Source organism: Protopterus annectens, chromosome 4.part1, assembly GCF_019279795.1.
Source record: "Protopterus annectens isolate FY-2018-M chromosome 4.part1, PAN1.0, whole genome shotgun sequence".
Lineage (NCBI taxonomy): Eukaryota > Metazoa > Chordata > Ceratodontiformes > Protopteridae > Protopterus > Protopterus annectens.
Window position 1 is genome coordinate 904,710,090 of NC_056734.1, and position 20,361 is coordinate 904,730,450.

The window sequence follows — 20,361 nt, forward strand, 5'->3', positions numbered from 1 at the left end:
ACTGATAATGATGATATCTGTGTAATGGCACAGGAAGGTGTGTCAGGGTCCGTCATTGGTCAGCCAATTGACAGTACACAGCTGTCAACCCCATCATTGCGCACAGTCATCCTGCCAGTACATCCTATGTCACCATTGTCCCTAGGTGATGGAAAGGATACAGTGGGCATTGACCAGGGTAATGTAGTATCTGTGGCACATGCTTCCCCACACAGCAGCCATGGGCAGGGTCCTGCGATGGTACCACACAGACAGTTGCCCATGTGATCTCGTGGGAGCATCCGTGGGTGTACTGCCTCTGGCAGACATGCCCAAAGAGGTCTGTCAACCTCGGCTATGTTTCGGGCTGTCATGCAGGCACAATCGCATATGGAAAGGTACACCAGACAGGGTCTGAGGGAGCTGAGAGCATGTCGCACAGCCATGATTGACCGTATGCGTAACATCGCGGATGATATCCGTAATTTCACCGATGTCATAGACAGACGTTGTGGGGACATATTACAGCAGTTCCACAACCACATGTCCATGAGCCAGGGCAATGGTGGACATTTGCGGCATTGACGTGGCCATATGCCAGCAACAGCAGCAGCTGGCAGTCGGCACAGACGACAACAGGCCCGTGGACGCCCCCATAGTGCCAGCAGCAGCCCCAGCAATGCTGGGTCTGTGCTGTCATCAGAACGCCCCAGGAGACCATGTGCACGTGGCTCTGGACAGTCCCAACAGGGACCTGTGTCCAGTCAACACACTCCCACTTCTGATGACAGTACCCAGTCTTGCTTAGTACAAGATACGGTCCATAGCACCCCTGCCAGGCACAGGTACCGTGTCCGTGCCCACAGGCACTGATCTGTATGACCTGCCAGGTGCAGTCTGTGGCTGTCCACAAACTCCAGTATATGGCAGCCATGAGGTGAAACTGTGTGCATGCATACACACATGCAAAATGTTAACACCTAGGGCTACCACATACATGCACACACTGCACCAACAGTGCCCCACCCTGTACTGTTGTGCCTCATCAACACACATACACACACATGTCAATTGGTGGTATCAGTGGCAGACTCAGGCATTCCTAATTTACACCCTGTGCATATGATGAAACTGTGCCACCTCCTGCAATCTCCAACATCAGTGCAGGAACAGGTAAACACGTTGCTGATGCACAAGTTGACTACATAGAAGTGTATTACCAGTATCATGTTGGTAACAGTACAGTGTGCTGATATGACTGTGTGTATATCCCAGCATGCCTGATGCAGTAACTGTATGACTGTCCTGAATTGTTATCTACACCCATAGTAAATACCATAGTGTAACAGCTGCACATTATTGCATACTGGTGGTAAGGATGTCAACAGATAGCCACATACATAGGTAGCACAGCGGAGAAGCTAATTCAAGTAGTGATATGCAATGATGGACATGTAGAGTAATTTGGCAAGTTGCCCACAACGACTATGCAATGTGGATGTTTGAGCATGTTGATATGTGTGCAGTACCAATGTAATACAAATCACAATTAACTATGACATAATATCATTTCTACCATGGACATCTGAGCTGTGCATTCCTGGGTACATGTTGAGAGTGCCTACATATTTGCATTGTTACCTACTTTAAGTGTTACCCCTTCGTTGTTGTACAATGGACTACTTCCAGCCCTGCTTACTGTAGCTTTGTTTGCATGCATGTTTGCTTGGGGTTCCCTGGAACACTGCTTCCACCTGCAATGCAGAGTTACAGAGCTTCTATGGACTCCTAGAGACATCTGCATAGCGTACTATACGTATGTCAAGTTTCCACATGACAGAACGTCACTGTCTGTCCTGTTCGTATGTACGTGGCCTGTGACACATTGCACATGACTTACCTGGCATTTACCCACGTGTGCAGTCATATATGCCAGTGCTGTGAAATCAGTAGCAGTACACTCACACATACTCACCTTCAGTATGTTGTTCCCCATTGGCCCTATGCATTGGTAATCACCATGGCAATCACACTACTATGGTAGCATGTGCAAAGGTAACCTGAGAATCACCTCTATGGTCCAGTTGTGGTTTATGTGAGTCATGTGGCAATGCCACAGCAGCCACATGTATGCAGTCAACACTCTCCCCTGGCCAGGAACGTACAACACATGTGTGGGATGCCACCACATAGCCAATCTGGGGACTGAGCACTCTGAACCCAGTACTGCCATACCCTGTCAGGTGGCATGACATACTACAGTGACTACAATACCAGTCTGACATAGACTCGCACTGACAGCAATCTGAACACACTGGGGCATACTTGGAGACTCAGAATAGCATCCTGCCTGAGCATCACACACCTCCGCAGCTGGCACACAGGCATACGTTACATCGGAACAGAGCACATGCCACACATGGCATACACATCCCGTGTGCCACACACTCACAGCTTGTAGGGCTACACAACACACCTGCTACAGATGTGTCAGGCACCTCTCTTGGCTGCTGCAGTGGGGTCCCGCTCAACAGGCTGTACATGGTGAAGGTCACAGTGATATGCCTGTGGGGCACTATGGTCCACCACAAAACACATGCATACAGGTCAGTCAGAGGCATGGACACATATGACTCAGTCATTGACCATGCCACTATGGATGACCTGAGACATACCTCCCTGGACTACATGATAGGGAACATAGAAGGGATCTCTCAGCATGTGGCACGGGCCAGTATGAGCATGATCTTGGTTGCCATCATACCCTCACCAGGTATGCTACCACAATATGTAGGAAGGGTGTTCTATGTCTACATTCTGCTCAATCTCCAATGTCATTCATAGGGTATCCAATGGCTGTCAACGTGTGCTTACATGCTAGGGAAGCCACAATGATTTGCGAGGGGCAGCTTGCATGTGACACCCATGGGCCATTGTATATTGGCGAAGCCCCTTGATACACACATAGTGCCTTTTGCTGCAGGATACGGATTACATAGCCACCTCCGTGGGTATCGCACAGGATAGGACACTAACAGTGATGCTACACAACACCAGCAGTGTACACTGCAAGATGCATGCACTGGACACTGTCCTCAGCACGGTGAACTGCAATATCTGTGCAGTACCAGATTCCTGATTCACGACTCACAGGTGCAACCCATCACTGCCAGGTTATACCTCATACCATGCCTGTCGTCCCCTACACATGTAACACACATGGACAGGGGGGTGGTATCTCAAGGCACCACAGATACACACACCTCCAGGTTGTTGGCACAGCACAAAGCATCAGGGCCTATCCATGAGCAGCTAACAATGTGTTGGACTGCCTTCTGTTTCATAGCCTGGCACACACAACCCTCCCATACACAGGAAACCCACCTATCCTCACTAACAGCACTGGCAATATGACAGTCTCAAGAAATGTCTTTATATGGCTGGACTGCATCCAGCCGAACATTGTGCGTGAGCATTACTGTAGCTACAACACACTAGCTGAAAGGTTCCCAGCATGTAGTCACTGAATTGCAGTGGAACAACATGTTACCACTCCCACAACAGGTGGGAACATGCAGCACCTGTTCATCGACTACATGTAGACTATATGGCCTAGACCAGATGTGTATCCCCTGCTGTAGGTATTATACCATATACAACACACACTGTATAGACACATACCGCGTGAGGCCCCTGCACAGTAAGACACAGTCATATTGTTATGCATTGCGAATATCATTTATCCACTTGAGGCACGTGTCAGACATGGTAACTACTGAAGGTCACAGGTATATATGTGTATGTGTCACACACATACATCATGTGTGCATTGCCATTGCTGGTTTAGGCAATGGCATGCATTGTTATGAACACAACCCACACATGGACATATTGTGTGACACAACCACACGTGGCAGTTGTGGGTTTCCAAAACATACCTATCTGTGCTCTGACAGTGGTAATAGACCCAGTAGTGGAGCGCACTATTGGCATTACTGGGCAAGTAGCCCTGTTTGGCTGTACTGATAGTGTGGAGACATCCCCTGTGTTTACTGGGGGAATATGCAGCATCTAGTGTATTGTAATATTTGCCAAAAGGATCTGTTCTCTCAGACTTGCAATTACACACACCCTAGTCATTTGCAGGATTCATACCCTTACCTAACTATGTCACAACACGTGAGAGAGACACATTAGCAAAGCGCACTATTCGGATTACTAGGAAGTTCCTCTTCTCCGGTTGTACTTATAGGGTGCTGACATCATCAGTGTTTGGAAAGGGTAATGTGCATCATGTAGTGTGATCTCCTGATTGCCGAAAAGCACATGTTGTTCATACAGAATTACACACACACAAACTCCCCTCATCCAAACACACACATTTGCCATTTTCAGGTTTCAAACCCCTACCTATGTTATGACACTTGAGAAAAACGCATTAGCAGAGTGCGCTATTTGGATTGCCGGGAGGTTTTTCTTCTCCTGCTGTACTTATAGGGTGCTGACATCATCAGTGCTTAGATAGGGGAATGTCCATCCTGTAGAGTGTTTTCCCAGTTGCCAAAAGGGACATTTCTCTCACATACACAGTAACCCCCCTCCACACAGACACTGGGCAGTTGCAGGATTCAAACCCCTATCTAACTATGTTATGACACTCGTGACAGATGCATCAGCGGAGCGCGCTATTTGCATTACTGGGAGGTTTCTCTTCTCCTGCTGTACTTATAGGGTGCTGAAATCATCAGTGCTTAGATAGGGGAATGTGCATCCTGAAGAGTGTTTTTCCAGTTGCCAAAAGGGACATTTCCCTCACACAGATTTGCACACACATCAACCCCACTCACCCACACACAAACTGAGCATTTGCATGGTTCAAACTCCTACCTAACTATATTATGGCACTTGAGGGAGACGCATTAGCAGAGTGCACTATCCGAATTACTGGGCATCTGTTATGCACCTGCAGTATTTATAGGGTACTGACATCTTTATTTCTACAGAGGTATGTACATCTAGTACTACCTGTCAGGTGGGGGATAGCATATATATGCATTTGCAGCCACCTACTTCAGGGTCAGATATGCACATCGCACTGGCAGGTTATGTTCTATACCATGCTTCGTGACCACAGGACCTGTAACACATAACACAACCAGTCCAGAACACCACTCCCACATCCAGGACACACACTTTGCTTCCTCTGGGAACAGTGCCGGGATATGCAGGTGTTCACATACACCATTCCAGTTGTTAACATCAGGTACAGGCATATTGTGTGTGGGAACTACTCAGGCCTTTACAACTTTACCCTACAGCCACTACAATTTGTGGGTCCATGTGCTATGGCAGAACCACTTACCACAGCCACATGGGGGAATATATATTGCACCTGTCCATCTGCAACATGGGTGCTCACTCACACCAGAGGTAGACCACCATTGTTAATATCTGACCATACCCACCTTTCCCTGGACATCCATATCCCATCCCCACCCCCAGACAAGTTTGTCACTGCAAACAAACTGTATTTAGCACAAGCAGACTCTACACTTGTGAAGTCTGGGGTGGACAACTTCAAAGGACCCATGGTGGGGGACTATACTGGCCACTCTGCATAATCCTTGACAATTGCATTCTATGAGCATGTGTAAGGTTTGCATTGTTCATGCTATCCCACATATACCCATGACTGCTCCACAACAGGACACCTGTCAGGTGTACACCAGCCATATATGAGCCATCCAACAGACAGAGTGAGTTAATACATTGCAGAGCTGTAGCCCACAGAGGGAGGACATCTGTGAACAGTACCGGCACGACACTTCAATCCCACATAATCGTCACAACACAGTGTTGACAGTGGAATTGTCCAGACAATGCAGATAGGGCTCCCCTCAGTCTGTTATTGATGCTCACTTACTGTTAGAGGTCCTCAGCAACCCTCTTCCAGCACACACCAACAACATGGATGTGGCTTAGCACATTCAAACCCTGGGATCTCCACTGTGCCCCTGCTTGACAGAGGCACAGCACACTAGCCTCACACGTTGCCTTATGTGACCTACTTTACAGTGGCACAATAGCCTACTGTACTGGGGATGCAGATGCCAAGCACACACTGGCTAAGCTGTCATTTCCTAGGGCAAACAGCCTAGTATTGACCTCTACACCCATATGTTTAATTGTCAGATGCACAATATTTGTTGCTGTTAGACTGTTTGCAGGTATTTATTGCCATAGCATTCCCTGTTCCCATGAACAACTTGTGTATCTGTGGAAGATGTTTGAATATGAGGGCGATCCACTAAATCACTTATGTCTCTGTAGTCATTTACTGTGTGCACTGGGCAGATTGCTGTGTTGTGGTTGGTTCCTGGAATGACACGTACAAATACCAGATATGTGTGGCCATCCGCTAAACAGAGATATGGCCTAAGTGTGTGAGCATGCCCAGTTCAGCCTTTCCATGGCATGTTGTCTGACATATGCCTCATTTGTCAAAGTGTGCGAGCATGCCCAGTGTGAGCTTTCCATATGTTTAACTCTGTAGTCCACCACATATTTGGGTGAGTGGGAACTTCAACAATATCTCACGTTTATGGTTGTGTGTTGGGTGTCATGTTGTGTACTTACTGGCCAACTGCTTCGTGTCTGACCACAACAGGGATTATACTGTGCCTGCAGGGATTGCATGGGATACTTTGCATACACTTGTCAACATCCTTTCATAATGAGCTAACACTGTAGTACCGTATAGTGTACTGGTTCAGTACTTTCACTGTGGTGGACAGTATGCTGGGCTTTAGTCCTATCACTGCTTGACATCTTCATAGTGAGCACAACAGACTGTGTAGGTGCCAGTTGTGCACATATGACCATGTTGCATTATGTTCAGATATGGACTACCTACACCAGGCTTGTCCAACAATGGTAGTGTATTCCACAACATAGGTGGACATTGGCAAACACTAGTGATGTTCCCTAGTCCATTTCTGATGCTAGTCAGAGAGTATGTTTGTCCTTCGACACACATTGTAACTGGAGTTTGCCATGACATATGTCATGGTTAGTATACTGTGCCTCCGTCTACCTCTGACATAACAGTTATACGCAGGGTAAACCTACCATCTCCCATCCACTCATCAGGATTCCTCTTGAGGGGTGTCGATAGGTGACTCTCTGGCTAACCTGTACTGGGAGTTTACTCAAGAGTGGGGGTGGCTTCTGTGTTATGGATCATTCAGTACAGCTTGTCCTATGTATGTCAGTGCTGGGGTTCAGGTCTCTCATGTGCATAGCTCACTGCCATTCAGATTGTACAAGGTGCAGCATGTTCATTGATTCCAGCTTGGACATGGTTTCATACATCAGGCACAGCTTGCCTCTGGGTGGGCAGTTTGGCAGTGTGTGGAGCTGCAATTTGTTTAATCAGGCAACACATGGCATCTGTTCATGCTCTTTGCTACTCCTGGTGAGGTACTGTTGTGGACTTTACAGTTGATGGAGGTGTCTGCTGAGGTACATCCCACAGGGGCTTATGTAGTCAATTGTGACGCTGATGAAGGATGACTACAGAGACACAGTGACCTCCCCTTATCTAGATCTGACAACCTTCATGATTGGGTGGGCATATGGTATGTTTCTGTGAACACTACTGCCACATGTTTGTCCAATGCAGGATATCTATCACCTTGTGTCCCCAGGTCTCTCATTACATGTTAGGTACGTAATGGGTTAACACCTGTGTAGTAATTGGTGGGCACTTACTGTATATCCACGGTGGTTGTCTATACACATTTTTGCAATTAGCTTGCTGACATGGCTATGGCTCCAGTTGTCTGTTTCTATGTGGCCCTTTTGTGGGTTGCTTGTGTCAGCTGGGGGTCAGATATGGTGGGCAGTTTGTACTCCTCTGCATACATGTTCAGTCACAGTCCTTCCATGTTGGCCTGTACCTATGGGACATATATACGGAACGGGGGAGGTCCCAGGACCAAGCCTTGTGGGATGCCACTTATATCTGCTTTGTAGTCTGACATAGATGCAGCATGTCTGACCATGTCAGTGCTGTCCTTGGTCTGGTTTGCAACCCCTCTACTGACATAGGGGTTTATATTTAAGCTGGTGAACATATCCATACTGAACACATGGGGTATTGTCTGGAAGCATTTGCACGGTCCAGCTACGCTGTGTGAACCACATTGCCCTCATAGATTACTTTAATGACTGTTTCAAATGGGTCAAACATGTTCAGGGGCAGGATCTGCACTTACGACAGCCACACTGGGTAGGGTCCGGTGTCAGTAGGTCCCCGATAGCTTTATGTCTGCAGTACATGCTGATCCTTTCCATAGCTGTGCAGACCAAGCTTGTCAGGATCCTGGGGTGGTAGTTTGCAGTATCCATTCAGGCAACACCTTTGTTGTGAAGGACCACTGTTGTTGTACACTGCTCTTTGGGTACATATTCTGTGGTAAGGCTGACATTGGGCAGTAGTGTGATTTGGCATTCCATTCTTCTTGGAGTCCATGTTGGCCTCAGCCCAGGACACCATCTCATACCTTTGCTGCTGTGTGTTTTGCTTTGTAGATGATGGCTGTTTCCTCAGCATCTGCAATGTCAGGGGGCCAGCAGTCTGCTGTGATAGATATTTTGCATTCTGGGGGGGGGGTTGCACTGCACCTGTCAGGTTGTATGTTGGCAATATGTGTGTGTGTTTGGCATGTTGTTTGTAATATCTGTGTGATTCGGAGCATATCTGTGAATTCCCAACATGGTTCCTACCATCTATTGAGTAAGCCTTGTGATTATCCTTAGTGTCCTGTACAATTTGTATCTTCATAAGTTCATAGGTTCATACTAGGCTATCCATCCTAGGGCATTAGTAAGCCTAGCCAGAGTGTGTGTGTCTTTCACCGCCCCTTGCTATGTGAATATTATGGCCATTTATGATTTTCTTTACTGTGCCTCTGTCTGGACGTGACACAGTGCAGACCCCCAGTGTACATCTATGATCATACATCCACTTGGCAATATTGCTGTTGAGGGGTGTCAGTGAGGGGCTCTGCCTAACATGGAGTGGGATCCTGTTCCAGGGTGTGGGGAGCCTCTGGGTTATGTATCTGTCCCTCCAGCACATCCTATTTCATTATGTGTTGAGGTTGACATCTGTCACTCTCACAGCTCCAATGGCTTTAATTTCCTGGGGTGGAGCATGTCCATTACTCCTGTGTTGGACATGGCCTTGTACAACAGACATACAATGCCTCTGTGTAGGCAGTCTGTGACTGCATTCAGCTGGGGTGTCTACAGCCAGGCAGCATATGACATATATTTGACACCCTTTATCCTCTTGGTGAGGTACCTTTGAGGTCTTCCTAACCGCTACAGGTGTCAGGTATAGTACATCCCATATGAGTCATTGTACTAGATTATGGGTCTGATAAGGGAACAGTACAGGGGCACAGTGACCTCTGTTGATGTAGATGTGAATCCTTTCATGATACGGTGTCCAATATAGACAGTCTTCCTAGCCACATTGGCATTGTGAGTGTCACATGACAGGTTACTGTCGTCTTGTGTCCCTAAGTCCCTGATTACTCCTTGCATACATAATGGTTTACCACCTATGTGGTAATTTGTGAGTACCTTGTTTGGTATTTGGTGGGACATTCATACTGTCCAGTGTCTTCAGGATGTCTGGGTGGGGTTCCTGTGTGTGAGAGTGTGGTCTGTCGCATGCTACAGACTGTACAGCAGTTTTGACTACAGTTAGGTGCACATGGGTCGTCTTCACTGCTTTGTGCATTGTCAGTTACCTGGCCATATGGGTGTCTGTGCTGCATATGAATACTCCCTCTCCTTTGATGTTTTGATCCAGGTGTTGGGGCCATAATGCATGATATGAGGTATAACCTGGTAGTGCTGGTGTGCTGTCAGTAGACTTGCAGCAGGCTTCTATCACTGCACAGACATTGATGTTCTCCATACTGGGAAGTGCCTCAGGAGTATGCATATTGCAGTTTACACATATGGCATTGGTCAGCATTACCCTTATGTTTCTTACCACTTATGTTTTCTAGGGTGGTGGGTTAGTCTTTTTGGTCTTGCCAACGTACGGCTCTATGGAGGTGGCAAAGGCCTTATCCAGTATCCAGACACCCAGGGGTAACAGGTGCAAGCCATCCCTGGAACAGCAGCATGGCTTGTCATGCATGACATCTCAAACAGAGAGACATTAGACCCTCTTGGACTGACTGCTGTAATTGTGCCACCTGTTAAAGCTGATCATTCTGTGTTTGTACTGTGGCATCATTCTTGGTGAGGGTTGGATGCTGCGAATGGCCAGTGTCATACTGGCCTGGAGTACATACTCAGAGAGCTCATCCATGTCTCTTTTGATGTAGTCCAGGGAGGTACATCTCGGGTCATTCACACCAGCATGGACAATAAGTGCATCATATTTCTGCTTGCTTTGGGGTGACCTGCGTACTTGTGTTATGTGACATATTGTGGCAGCCTACAGGCAGCTTACTGTACCCTTTCCCTTGTTCAGTCTGGTGAGTGGGACAGCAGTGTGTCTGCCTATACAGACACCTATTACAACTGTATCAGGCATGTTGTTTCTCCTTCTGGCCTGTGACTGTTTGGCACACCAGCTTTGTGTACTATGTGTTGCATGTGCTATGTTTGGAGGTTATGGCTGCTTGGGGTCTGCTTTGGAGGCCTCTGTTGGTGTGGTGTGTTTGTAATTAGGGCCTCCGGGAATGTTTTTCTGTGTTTATGTGTTTGGTTTACAGTTGTGATAGGTCTATGTGGGACTGGGTTTGTGGTGTATGTGGTTACCTTCTCCTCCTGACTAGTTTTGACAGTACTGAGTTGGGGGCGCTCAGCCTCCGGTTTGGATAAATGGTTGCATCTCTCACATATATTTGTATTTATTGGAGGGAATTGAGGGTTGTCTGTGTACTTGGGGCAGGTGTAACATTGCCTCAGGATTCACAGATTCTACTTGTTGTGGCTGGCCTTAGTGGATTGTATATGTGGACATATTTTATTGCCATACTACTGACCAGTGATTACTTCCCTTTTTATGTTTGCTCTATCATCTAGTAGCTTCCTCATTCTCTTACATGGTTTGGTAATGCCTGGAGTCCAGCATGCCAGATGCCTGCGTGTATGGCATTGTTTCTTGTTGTTATTTGTGATTGCATAATCCAAGCATTCCTGGCTGTGTTCATGGAATGCCTGTATAACAGGTTCTGCGGTGTGTCCCATATTCTGCACCTGCACAGGGCCTTTAGTGGATTCCACATCGGTTTGGAGGGGTGCAACCTATGCTTTACACATGTTTTTCACTGTGGTTTTCTGGCCAGGGACTGTGGTCAGGATGTGTATATGCGGTGTGATTACTCTATGGTCTGGTCTTACCATTGAGGGATGCACTTCTCATCTTGCCATCCAGTACGCATGTTGCTGATTATCACATCCAGTATGCTTACCCCTCTTGTGGGAGTGGTACATTGTTCCTGGGCATTTTGGTTTATGGATTCTGGGAACTTTTCTCCTACTGTGTTGGTGCTAGTATAATGCTCCCAGTGTATGTCTGGGTATTTTCAGTCAACCAATATAATGTGGTTTGGGGGGCTTGATATATTCATGTATTCCAACATAGGCCAGGGCAGTTCCTGGTGTTAGGATGGTAGTCTGCAGCAGGCTATATACTGGGAGGCGGTTTTAGCCACTGGTATTTGACCATGACTAATCCATGCTGCTTTTTGTTGCGGTACCAACGTGGGGGTGTGGTTATCCTTGACAATTATTGCTAGTCACCCTCCTTTTGTAGCTTGTTCCATGTTTTGAGGCTGTACAGTACAGTATGAGGTGTAACCTGGTAGTGTTAGGGTGCTGATGTGAGCCTTGACCCAGTTTTCTATTACAGGACTGATATCAACATTCTCCATACTGTGTGCGTTTACACTGCATGCATCCTGCTGTTTAGACTTCTGGCATTGGGTAGCATTACATCTAGGTTCCTATCCCTTGTGGTACCTATGAAGGTGGGTTTGTGTTTTGAGACTTACCTATTCAGGGCATGCTGTGGGTACTGACAGACTTTGCCAGTATCCATGGGGCCTAGACTGATAGGTGCACGCCACCCCTAGCAGGTGGTGCATCATGTCATGCTCAGCATGTCTTCCCAGGCTGAAACACATTGGCTCCCCTTTGACTAACTGCATTACTTCAGCCAGTTAATGCAATTGATCATCCCATCGTCATTTTGTGGCTTCATGCTTGGTGAGGGTGGATGTTAGTCAGGGTCCTCAAGTGTGCATATAGTACATGGTGTTACATTACTTAACACATGGCATTCATGCCTCTGGTGGTGCTGCAGGGCTGCCTCTGTCAGATGCACATATTACACTCCCTGTACATGTTTGTGAGCAGGTCATGTCATTTTAGGCATTCCTGTTATTATTTGAGTGAGTCAGAGAGGGGTATCATTCCCAGGGTTCCTACTGAGCCAGTGTATGTGATATGCGTTGCCTCTTTGCCAAGGCCAGGGCATACTGGGCACACCTGCTTCTGCCTACTGGGGCAGGCTCAGGTTGTTCCTCCTCCGAGTCATGCTCTGCCTGTGATCGCCTTGGCAATGATGGGGGGCTGTTTGGCCCAGCCCTAAGCTGGTCCTGCTGCAGCTGTTTTTGCAAGATCATATTATGTAGCATAGCACATACCATGACAATTTGCGTACATGTAGTTGGTGAGTACTGCAAGGCTCCACCAGATGTGTCCAGACACCGGAACCGTGACGTGAGCAGCCCAAACACACGCTCTATTACATTACGTGTTTGTGCGTGTGCCTCATTATGGCGTTCCTGTTCAGGTGTGTGTGCATTTCTGATGGGTGTCATCAGCCACGGCTCCAGTGCATAACCTGCATCCCCCACTAGGTGTCCATGTGGGATGTTCCATTGGCAAATGTCTGGTACAGTTGCATCAAATACCAGATGTGGGAATCATGGTAGCTCCCAGGGCAGCCAGCACACACATTCATTATTATGCCCTGGGCATTACACATGACCTGGCAGTTGATGGAGGGGAAGCCCTTGTGGTTAATGTAGGCCCTACCCCACTCACTGGCTGGTGCTTTGATGCATATGTGCGTGCAGTCTATTGCACCCACTACCTCAGGGTATTACGCTATTTGCTGGAAGAGACGCATATTGCTGGCCAATACCTCACGGGCATTGGGGAAATATACATGATCACCGACATGTGCTGACATGGCATCCAGGAACTGGTGCAGTACCCTGGAGGCTGATGCCTGTGATATCCCCATCATATCACCAGTTGGTCTCTGGAAGGTACCTGTCACTAGTATTCTTAGGCCAACACATACCTTGGTTTCCACTGGGATGGGTTCCCCTCTGTTGGTTCTGTGTGTGAGGCGTGGCCTGCACAGCTCGACTATTTGCTGCAGGAGCTCGCTGACCACTCTATAACGCTCTACTATATCCAGCTCATGTAACCCATGGTAGGTGACCCTGGGCCTGTACACTCTTCTCCGTCTCCTCACTGTGGGTTGTCTGGCACCATCTGCATTGTCACCACCCTCAGCAAGTCGCCTATGTCTCATCATGACAGCTATGGCAGCCCCTAGCATTTCTGCTCTGAGTTCAGCTTTTTCAGTTTTCACTTCTAATAGCTTACTCCTGTCTTGCAGTGTCTCTTGAGAGAAACATCCTGCACTGCTGTTTGCAGAGTTTTAAGTGCTGGGCTGGGCTACTATTCTGCCTGTGTAATTGCCTGCTTCTATGCTTCTAGCTCCAGCAGTATTCCCTGCTAGCTTCCTACTAATTCTGTTGCTTCCTTTTTCCTTTCTGTTTCCTCAGGGGGGAGCAGCGTGCATACCAGCAGAAATATGCTCACAGTGGCTTACACGCGCACACACATGCTTACATGGTTCAGGATCTGCCTATTTGGGTTAAAATGCGCATACACCAGTGCAAACAGTGTTACAAATCTACCAACATGCTCCCACATGCTCAGTCTGCCTTACACGCGTGCACACTGCCCTACTCGCGCTTCATGGTGCGCACACGTGCACATGCACGCCCAGCAAGAAACTTTGGTGTAAGTAACAGCGTACACCTTCCATTTCTTGACTTTCCCATGCTTATCTTGTGGCACTCCCTTTTCCATGATCTGTGTCTGTCATCTGTCATGTAACACTGACCTCCAATGAACTGTATTTCTTTCTACCATTCCCCCCTGTGATGTCACCTATTTCCTACTCTATTCCTCCCCTTATGTATCTCTTACACTACTCAGACTGTGCTCATTTGCTATGTGACTGTGGGATTCAGTATCCTAACCCTCATTTACATCAGATTGCCTACTAATGCTTAGTTACATGTCTTAGACTCAGCTTCCCCCCTTAGCAACCACTACACGGTGGCCATGTTGTTTTTGGTCTGCTGGTCCCTCCATTGTCATTCCATGTATTGCATAAAACCCACTTTTGTGGGTTTATAACCTTCATTTTTATGTTTTATACAGTGCAGCCCGTTTGCGCGGGGCTGCACTGTGTTTAAACATTGGCAATCGCCGAAAAAAATATATATATTTTTTTAATATTTGCATTGGGTTACCTTGCCAGTGGCCACATATCTGGCCATTGGAATGCTGTCTGACACATATGCACCCTTTATTTGGAGCTGACATGGCTCCACTGTGATTTTTGCAGAAACGTACTCACTTGTCAACTGAGTACATTTCTGCAGCTAAAACGGCTTTTACACGGGCTGCTTTGTGTTTCGTGGATCGCTACTCTACCTAATTTGCATGCCTTTCAGCTGCAAGTGAGGTATTTAGCATATCCACGCCCAGTCCATGTAAGAGACGTTTTAGCTGGTCTCTTACACGGAGTTTCGGGCTGTTCCTGGATCGCAAGGCTTGCATGGAGTGTTACACGTCTCTTACAAGCAAGCCTTCGTTAATCCTGCCCTAGGTGTCTTTTAAAAGACAGGAGGTTAAGGATTTTATAAGATTTATGTTGCATATTAATGTTTAAGGCTATTTATATAAAATACTTGATTTTAGAGTCTTAATGAATGTTTATTAATTAGAAGTGTTGATTGGTTCGGAGTTTGCATAAATTAAGGTTGGTATTGTTGTTCTTTCTTTTCATTAAGTCTATTTTGGATGAAAGCGAAAATTAAAGTTTTGCTATGCTAAAGCTTTGGTTCAATTATTTCTTCTGAGTGTTAAGTGAATTTTTTTGTTTTTGAATGTCATTTTTTCACTATTGGTTTGTGTTATTAACACTTCCACACAAAGTGATGGTGATGAACGTAACTGTAATTACATGTATTGGTAGATCTGAGTTCCAGATAGAGCATGACAAAATTAAGTTGTAATATTTATTGCATTAATATTCACCGGTCCATCTTTTTCAGTCATACAGCAGGAAACAGCAGATGAGCCTCTGTATACAGTTTTTGGGCAGACTTCCTTGTTAGCCATGCACACCACATTTCATGGCAATGCTGTTTACTGTAACATTGTTCTTTCCATAAACTTGAACAGTACAGGTATATATACTGGAAGCAGATCATGCATGAAGAAAGACCAGCTAAGTAACATTAGCATTATCTGACCTATCCACAATGTGTAGCACTTGTGATGACTGACTTTTCTTTCAATATTTCTCAGCACGGGCCCTTCTGGTGCACAGTTGCAGCATCCATCATGTAAATGTTTTCAGCCCATATTACTGAGTTTTATATGTGATGTTGGGACTATTAGTTTTGAGAACTACATGACTGTGTTGTCTTTCTCTTTACTTTCCCACTGCAGGATCCATAGTAGAAACACAAACGTCTCAATAGCAGGAGTCCTGAAGTGCACATATGAGTGGCATGTGTATGTCACACATTCAGTATTTTTTAGTTGTCACCTGGTACATGTTGTGAATGATGTGATCCATAAAGTATTTTGTTTCTTTACTCTAGCTGAAGTTCAGCACAGTGGATCAACAGCAACATCCCATAAGTGTTTGCAAGGTATTTTGTTATGTTTTTATACATATATCTTTTATGCTGGCCACGTTAATAGATTATATATTTATTTATTTAAAATTTATTTAACCAGGATAAAATCCAACTGGACAGTGGGTGCCATTGTCAGCGGAGTCTGGGGAGAAAAGCTCCAAGAAGTTAAAGTGTAAATACATAGATTTTTGCATAGTGACATTTGATTGCAAATAAGGAGTTGACTCACATATGACAGAATGCTAACATAAAAGACAGACACAGTTAAATGCATAGCAATCTGATAGTACAATTAGGAGATCACATACCATACAGTACTAGTACAGTAGGTGTATGTAAGGTATTCAGGAATAAGTACATATTCACAATATTTGTAAAAATTGTACAATGCACATAGGTGACAGTGTACATTCATATATTCATAGATTGTTACTTGGGTAATGACCCATGATGCCTTTCTAACTCTAGCCAAGTTTTCAAGAAATAGTTATGATGTTGTGTATCAGAATAAGACATTAAGAGCTAGACATTCATAAGCTACCTCTGCCCATAAAGGACATGGGTGCCAGGCCTGGTGCAAATTTCCTATTACTCATTCCAAAGATCTGGGTTGCACTTAAACTGGGTAATAGACCAACTCAGCTTCACATGGAAAAGAAGCTTGTTCCATAAGAGGGGCAGTCTCTGCGACACATATCTGACTTTCTAGCATGCTCTAAGTCACAAATAAAATTTAGTTCCCTAGACATTGTATTTTTGGTACTGTTTGACTTACAAATATGTAGGAGATTCATAAGTGTAGGGTTTGCGGATGCCTTGTTAGCCAGGCACCGATCACCCCTCAGCAAGCTATAGAAGACTGAGTAGAGGGAAAGGGCTTTAAGGTGCTCTGTATAAGGCAGGTTTGTTACGCCTTGTATTCTGTTTGTAAGGAACCTCTCAGGTCACTCTAGTTACTGCATATCCCTGGTTAAATACATAACAAAGGGAGTATTCTACTCTATGCTTGGTCTGATAAGGGTGGATTATAGTGGGATAATGATCTCTTTGGACCTAGATGACATGCCTTTACTTATTAGTTGTGCAACATAAAAGAATTTCCTCACCACTGTCGTCATGTGTTGGCCATAGATGAGGCTACTGTCTATGTGTGTATACAGATCCCTGAGCACTGAATCAACTCTTATGGGCATAATATCAACATGGTAATTTTTGGCATGGTTGACTTCCCAAAGGAATAGCTATGTTTTTACATTCTGTGAAACATACAAAAATTAGACTGCAAATGCAGTCAGTAGAGTTTGTCACATTACAGTGAAATATATATGCCAACTGTATTATATATTCATCATGTGCTTTAGCCACATTGTCCTGATCTGTGTTTTTGTATGTTGTAGCACATCAACTGTCTTTATCATCCAGCAGCTCATTCAGAGACCATGATGTATTTCATGATGTGCCCCTATAACAGAGGAGATTGGGTTTTATGGAGAGTGCCTTGGTGTATTTGAGACAGATGTTGCACCAGATGCATCCTCAGATGTGGAGGGCCAATTGATGATGCACTCAAAGGATGATGACACAGTGGTTGTTGAACAGGTTGAGGCCACTGATCAACCCACCACAGCTGAAAACATTGCTGCTGGTGGATACACACAACAACCAGCCACAGGGCATGACCATAGACTTAGATGTACAGCTGGTATGCATGTCCAACTGTCAGAGGGTGTCTGCCTCCTCCTGCATTTAAATGAATGTGCACAGCTACAGTGTTGTTCAGACTTCCATGCACTTTCCCATGCTACAGATTGTGTGGCACACCAGCTACATGTATTACATGAAGGACAAGAGCACAGACAAGAAGAGATTATGGCTGCATTGGCTGCTCAGAATGAGAGTCTGCTAGCTGTGGCATAGTCAGTGGAAAACATTGCCTCTACTGCAAAGCAGCAGCGTCATACTACAGGCAGGATTTTGTGATCCATGATTATGCAATGCAGATTGCAACATATAAGTTGTGGGCCACATGTCCTCAGAATCACCACTGGCCATCATGAATCCATGACCATGGTCCAACCTGCAATGATGTCAACTGCTGGCGCATCTGCCAAGGTCATGCCAGTCACAAGGATTCAACCCGCAGTCATGCTGCTTCATCTGAACATAGTAGTATACCCCCCATCCATCTCCACTGTAGAACCACCAGGCCAGGATGTGTCTGTACATGGTCATGGCAGGCTGCAGTATGGTATAAGACATCAGCGAGGTCAACAAAGACTGCCTGAGTGTGTCCAACAGTGTAGTATACATAGTTGACTCATATTATTTTGGTATAACTGTACTGTGATATGTGTTTCTGAAATAAAAATGTCTGCATGATGTTGTGCTTGAGTTCTCTTTTTGGGTGTTATGATATTGTGCAGATATTTAAGTGTACCACTGATGTGTGTCCCTTATTGTTTGACATACATTGATAAAAAGAAATGAGGGTGTATGCATAACTACATTGGTTGTCATGAGTTGATTGTTGCATTTTTGACACATTTGCAAATGTTCATATTGGAATATTTTATAGGTTCATAGGTTGGTACTAGGCTATCGGCCCTAGGGCCTATACAAGCCTAGCCATAACAATTCCCAGGCTATTGCTTCCCTAGTCCCCTGTCTAACATGGCTATTGACATAATCCCCGGGGTGAATTTCCTATCTCCCATCCAATCCTCAAAGTTCTTTTTGAAGAGGACCAAAGAGACGCTCATCTTGACATGTATGGGCAGTCTATTCCAGAGTATGGGGAGTCTCTGGGTCAGAAACCTATCCCTCCAGCATGTTTTGTTCATTTTGATGACCATGTTTAGATCCCTGGAGCATGCGGTTCTGAGGGATTGGGATATCTTTAAGTGTAGCATGTCCAACAACTCTGGGCTTGACATGGTCTTGTATGTTAATCAGAGATCGCCTCTGAGCAGGCAATATGTGAAAGAGTATAGCTGGAGTTTTTTTATATGGTCAGCATAGGGCATCTTCTTTATGCTCATGTTATGTGTGATGCTCAGTGTGTACATCTAATGGGTAGTTGCCATTAGATACAATGTGTGTTGATGTTGTGGGACAACACCTGAACATCAATGTGCAGTCTGTGTACGCATGTACATGTGGCTTGTCATGACTCAAATGTCTGGGTCAGACACTGCCATGTCGCCTGGGCCTGCAGTTGTGGTCGCACCCTATGTTGCCTATGCCTATGAATTCTGTCCCCTGTGTCCATCAGCTCCTCATCCAATATCTGTAGGATGTCCACTTCAGGCATTTGTGGTTCTCATGGTAGTTCACCCATGCTTGCAGCTGGGAGACCACCATGTGCTTAGGTTAGCATGTTGTGCAGCATGGCAGACACTGTTATCATCTGTACTGCCTTCTCAGGTTTGTATTGCAGTGCACCCTCGGATGTGTCCAAACATCTGAATCTAGTTTTCAGTATATCAAATACATGCTCTATGGTGTTTCTGGTTGTTGTGTGTGATCTATTGTAGGCCTCTTGTACAGGGTTGAATGGTTCACAGTACAGAGGCATTAGCAATGGCTCAGTAGAATAACCATAGTTACCCGTTGTGGAAAGTAAAAACACTTTTGTTTAGACTGGATAAAGTTAACAGGGAGATCCTTAAATTACATTCTAGCTGTGTTACTGCACTTAAGAAGCAGTCCTAATGAATTTCACCTTGCTGGAGTACAGACCTGAGTCTACTTTTCCTCCAAATGGCATCATCATGGACAGTTGCAATGGTGTTTTATAATGCTACCATTATCTATACACACAACTTGGCAGTTGCTGAATGGAGAGACCTTTCTGTTTATGTATTGGTCTACTTCTGAGTGTCCTGGTGTTTTGATAGGGATGTGTGTGCAATCTATTGCACCAAGTACTTGGTGGAAGTCGGCGATGTTGTTGACTGTTGCATTACTGTTCTCTGGTCCATGGCTGTGGATTGGAAGAATATGTAGTCATCTAACTTTCTGTACATTGCTTCCAGGAATTTGGCCTGGATATGATGGCAACTGTCAGTGATGCACCTATAATATCCTCCATGTGTTTCTGCAGTGTCCCAGATGCAAGTACACCCAGGCTGAGACACACTTTGGTTTCAAGGGTAATTTTTTTTTTTTGCGGGGTTTACACAGACATGTGTGGGGCACACATTCTAGAGAAAGCCTGCACCATTTGTCTGTCTAGCCAGAATCTGTCTATTATTTCCTGGTCTGACAACCAGTTTCATTGCAGCCTTGCTCTGACTCTGGCTGGCTGCTTTCTAGGGCACACAGC